The sequence below is a fragment of the Tursiops truncatus genome, chromosome 17 (genome assembly GCF_011762595.2).
Source record: "Tursiops truncatus isolate mTurTru1 chromosome 17, mTurTru1.mat.Y, whole genome shotgun sequence".
In the NCBI taxonomy this organism is placed as follows: domain Eukaryota; kingdom Metazoa; phylum Chordata; class Mammalia; order Artiodactyla; family Delphinidae; genus Tursiops; species Tursiops truncatus.
In genome coordinates this window covers 57320320-57326319 of record NC_047050.1, presented here as the reverse complement: position 1 = coordinate 57326319, position 6000 = coordinate 57320320, and positions in this window count along the sequence as shown.

Here is a 6000-nt window from a genome sequence, read left to right as displayed (position 1 = left end):
AATCTGAAAGAGAAAATAAGGAAACATTCCCATTTACCGTGGCAACAAAAAGAATAAAATACCTAGGAATAAACCTACCTAAGAAGACAAAAGACCTGTATGCAGAAAACTATAAGACAGTGATGAAAGAAATTAAAGATGGTACAAAGAGATGGAGAGATCTACCCTGTGCTTGGATCAGAAGAATCAACATTGTGAAAATGACTATACTACCCAAAGCAATCTACAGATTCAATGCAATCCCTATCAAACTACCACTGGCATTTTTCACAGAGCTAGAACAAAAAATTTCACACTTTGTAAGGAAACACAAAAGAACCCGAATAGCCAAAGCAATCTTGAGAAAGAAAGATGGAACAGGAGGAATCAGGCTCTCTGACTTCAGACTATACTACAAACCTACAGTAATCAAGACAGTGTGGTACTGGCACAAAACCAGAAATATAGATCAACAGAACAGGATAGAAAGCCCAGAGATAAACCCAAACACATATGGTCACCTTATCTTTGATAAAGAAGGCGAGAATATACAATGGAGAAAAGACAGCCTCTTCAATAAGTGGTGCTGGGAAAACTGGATAGCTACATGTAAAAGAATGAAATTAGAACACTCCCTCACACCATACAAAAATAAACACAAAATGGATTAAAGACTTAACTGTGAGGCCAGACACTATAAAACTCTTAGAGGAAAACATAGGCAGAACACTCTATGACATAAATCACAGCAAGATCCTTTTTGACCCACCTTCTAGAGAAATGGAAATAAAAACAAAAATAAACAAACGGGACCTAATGAAACTTAAAAGCTTTTGCACAGCAAAGGAAACCATAAACAAGACGAAAAGACAACCCTCAGAATGGGAGAAAATATTTGCAAATGAAGCAGCTGACAAAGAATTAATCTCCAAAATATACAAGCAGCTCATGCAGCTCAATATCAAAAAAACAAACAACCCAATCCAAAAACGGACAGAAGACCTAAATAGACATTTCTCCAAAGAAGATATACAGATTGCCAACAAACACATGAAAGGATACTCAACATCACTAATCATCAGAGAAATGCAAATCAAAACTACAATGAGATATCACCTCACACCAGTCAGAATGGCCATCATCAAAAACTCTACAAACAATAAATGCTGGAGAGGGTGTGGAGAAAAGGGAACCCTCTTGCACTGTTGGTGGGAATGTAAATTGATACAGCCACTATGGAGAACAGTGTGGAGGTTCATTAAAAACTAAAAATAGAACTACCATATGACCCAGCAATCCCACTACTGGGCATATACCCTGAGAAAACCATAATTCAAAAGAGTTTTGTACCACAATGTTCATTGCAGCATTATTTACGATAGGACATGGAAGCAACCTAAGTGTCCATCGACAGATGAATGGATAAAGAAGATGTGGCACATATATACAATGGAATATTACTCAGCCATAAAAAATGAAATTGAGTTATTTGTAGTGAGGTGGATGGACCTAGAGTCTGTCATACAGTGTGAAGTAAGTCAGAAGGAGAAAACCAAATACCGTATGCTAACACATATATATATGGAATCTAAGAAAAAAAAGGTTCTGAAGAACCTAGGGGCAGGATAGGAATAAAGACACAGACGTAGAGAATGGACTTGAGGACACGGGAGGGGGAAGGGTAAGCTGGGACGAAGTCAGAGAATGGCATGGACATATATACACTACCAAATGTAAAATAGATAGCTAGAGGGAAGCAGCCGCATAGCACAGGGAGATCAGCTTTGTGCTTTGTGACCACCTAGAGTGGTGGGATAGGGTGGGCGGGAGGGAGACTCAAGAAGGAGGGGATATGTGGATATATGTATACATATAGCTGATTCACTTTGTTATACAACAGAAACTAACACAACATTGTAAAGCAATTATCCTGCAAGAAAGATGTTAAAAATAATATTAAAACTCAAATAACCTGATGCTTCTTCAGAAGGCTTGTGTTTCAAATGCACTTAAAATTCTCCCATTTCTCCCCATTCTGATTCTTTCTAAATTAAATTCCTTTAAATGGGTATCTTCTATTGGTTTCTTTCGGCTGTTCACACTTGTCTCTGAGGACATAGTGCTATGATGTCACTAGTCATGTGGAAAAAAATATTTTCTTCCACGTGACTGGAAATTCTCAAAGATGTTAAAACATAGAGAAAACCGAAGAAACCCTGGCAGTGGTTCTGAATTGGTAGTGGGTGAACTTTTGGCAGTATCTGGAGGTGTCTTTCATGGTGGTCACTGGTGCTGGGAATAGAGGATGCCTCTGGTATCTACTGGGTAGAGGCCAGGGGTGCTGCCAAACATCCTACAATGCACAGAACAGCTACACACGGCAAAGAATTAGCCAAAATGTCAATAGCCCTGAGGCTGAGAAGCCCTGTTCTAGCCAGATTAACCTACTTGGTTGTGCTTCCGTATCTTTGGCCAATGACCTCTCCTCTCCAAAGCGTCCCTCTGTCCCACCATTTGCCTGTTAATGTCTAATTATCCTTCAAGGCTCAGCTCAAGGATCATCTTGTTTTGGTATACAATGGCTGGTGCCCCTCTTCTGAGCTCTTAGTCATCGAAAATTTCAGGCAATATATATTTATAGGACATCTACTAAGGACCAGGACTGTGTTAGGTTTTAGAATTAAAATAGTGAGCCAAGTTAGCATGGGCACCACACTGATAAAATCAACAGCCTGGTGGGGGAGATAGAAAGTCGTCAAATAAGCGCACAGATAAATGTGGTGCTCACCTCCCTGTGCTTATCTCCTCTGTGTGTGGAAGGACCCCTGGCCTTTATTTTATTCTGGAGTTTTGTTCAGGGGTCTTCCCTAGGCTGGCCTGATGTTGGCAAAGTTTTTGTTTGCTTGGTTTTTGATCTTGTGTTATCTCTTCTTATAAGCCTCTCCTGAACACATGACCAGAATCCAAGTGCTATACCATTGTGTCCCAGGCTGTTCCCAGTGGACCTGCCCATTTCCATCACCCCTGCCCACCATCTGCACCCACAGTCCTATCAGGTCATGGCCATACCTGCATGGTTTTGAATGCTTTCCCCTCCCCTTCATTCTTTGGCTAAGTTTTCCTTCTTCCATCAAGACTCAGCTCATGTGTCACATCCTATCCACAGGTTCTGAAAATATAGTCAGACCCTCTATTTGTGGGCTCTCAGCACATGGTACATATTTGTATCTCAGCATTCAGTAAAGAAAAATGGTAAAAACATAGTTTCTAGAGCCTGACAGATCTGAACTTACTTTCTAAGCCTTAGTTTCTTCATCTGAACAATAAATAATAGTGTCTACCATATATGTTTCTGAAACTGTTAAATAAAGCAATCCTGTAAAATGCCCAGCACAGTATTAAGAACTCAATAAATGTTAATGGTTATTACTATCTCTAACCATATTGTAGGCTATATAACTGATTCTGTAGCTCTCGCCTGGACTAACTGCTTTCTCTCTGAGGATAGGAACTGTATTTTATTCATTATTGTAGCTCAGAGACAAGAAGAGCCTGGATAGTAGATGCTTGTTGCATATTTGAGTCAAGGATGGGGATCCAATTTACAGTGGTCTCTCCTGTAGCAGTTAAATACTTAACATTAATTGAGCACTTACTACGTACAACAGCGGGTGGGTAATCACACAGATTGCCTCATTTAATCCTCATACTCACCCTATGAGAATGGTACCCTTATTATTACTTCCCATTTTACAGAAAACTGGGGCACAGAGAGATAAAGAGCCTGCCCAAGGTTACACAGTTAGCAAGTGGCAGAGTCCAAATTTAAACACAGGGAGTTTAAATCATTAGATCTTCACTAAAAAGTTAGATAAAGTTAATATTTATTTTAAGAATTTATTGTTGGTGTAGTAAAATGGACACAAAGAAGCTTTTTGTCTAGATGCAGATGGTACAAAAACACCTACTTCTTTCCCAGAGCCACCAAAATTATTTCAAGCTTTCAGAGCCCTTCCTGGTAAGACTCAGTAGGGTGTAGGGTGGTGGGATTGGGGTGGGAGGGATTCAACTTCTAATCCAAACCAGACACTCGCAAACAAGGCAACTATTCATGTTTGCCTTCTCCATTTTCCAGGATCTTCTATAATAAATAATGTGGGAAATATGTAAATGAGAGGAGGAGAGAATTAGAGGGATGAGTGTGCCACACCAGGAAAGTTGAGAGAAAAATGGTTTATTCACAGATGAATGAAGAAACATCTCAGTGGAGTCCCTAAACAGGGATGACATTGTCCTCCAAGAATATAGGCCACCTAATTGCCGGTTTTTACTGGGAGGTGGGGGAGAGAAGTATTAATAAAGTGTATTAAAGAAGCAGTCTCACAGCATTTCGGTCCCCGGTAGTTCCTCCACCAGGAGCTTGTAGAGAGTAACTCAGCTGTAAAGAGGACCCGGGGAGTTCTTAAGCTACCTGGCCGCCTAAGGCACCTATTTAAATTCTTAATTTTAGCCAAATGAGAATTATCCCTGCAGCAAAGTGAGGTGAGCTACTGAGTTTCACTATTTGCTCTTAGAGAAAACTGCAATTAATCGTCTGAAAAGTCACTGGGGTGTAAAACTTGCAATGTAGAGAGCAGATGTTATTAAAGCGTCAAGCTTTTCGCATGGATGAATGATGCTGCCACCTCCTCCTAAGACACAGTTCTGGGGTCCAGGCTGTAGGCTTGGGTTACAGGGGACACTGGTATTGTGAGGTCCTTCAGGCTAGCCTGGTGGCTGAATCTCCCAGCTTAGGGAGAACAGAGAGCTCAGTTATATCCCCAAACCTATCAAAAAACTGCAGAAGAAGGGAGCCTCAGGGATATGCCTGTTTAACAGGCTGAAGTGTCTCATGCCATTATCAACTTCCTCTGTCCTTTACTTTTCTGACTGAGGAGAGTAAAGGTCATAGACACCAGTAAACCAAACACAGTGGAAATAATGTGCTCTCAGGAAAGGAGGGGCGAGGCGGGCAGAGATGAAAAGAAACTGCTTGGATTATGAACTTGAGAAAAACATTGCCCCAGTGGCCTCAATGTAATTGATTTGCGGGGAAGAAAGAATGTTGTTGTTGTTGTTGTTTTAATGTGTGATATTGCATGATCCCAACTCCCAATTTTTTTTTAAATTTATTTTTTGGCTTTTTTGGGTCTTCGTTGCTGCGTGCGGGCTTTCTCTAGTTGCGGCGAGCAGGGGCTACCTTCACTGCGGTGCACGGGCTTCTCATTGCAGTGGCTTCTCTTGTTGCAGAGCACAGGCTCTAGGCACACGGGCTTCAGTACTTTTGGCGCGTGGGCTCAGTAGTTGTGGCTCATGGGCTGTAGAGCGCAGGCTCAGTAGCTGTGGCACACGGACTTGGTTATTCTGCGGCATGTGGGATCCTCCCAGACCAGGGCTTTAACCCGTGTCCCCTGCATTGGCAGGCGGATTCTTAACCACTGTGCCACCAGGGAAGTCACAAAAGGGAACCACCTGACCTGAAAACAATCCAAAAGGAAAAATAAGTAAATTATTCGTGGAGACTATTTGATTAAACGAATATCCTTTAAATATATATTATTTTACTGCTTGCAGTGGGGAGGGGTAGTTCCCCAAAGATAAATTGGGACGCAATGAGGAAGAAGACGCACTGGGCAGACGAAAGCAGCAGATGTATCAATACCTTGTACAGATTATAATATATCAAATCATATATATCATTCAATATACAGCATTCAAGAAACAAGAAAGAAAAACCAAATCTGATCCTGTATGTACATACGAATCTTTAAATAATTAAAACACAATAAAATATTCTTAACATGGGAACTAACTGAACACAATTTGGTACTCCAGGTTCTTTTGTGCAAAATCTTTGATGAATGGATTTCTTAAATTATTAGAGATGTGCTTCATAGTTTAACTGAACCACAAGTTCTTTACTATGATTATATGTATTACATATTACTTGTTACATATTCAATTTTACTAGAAAAGCACCAA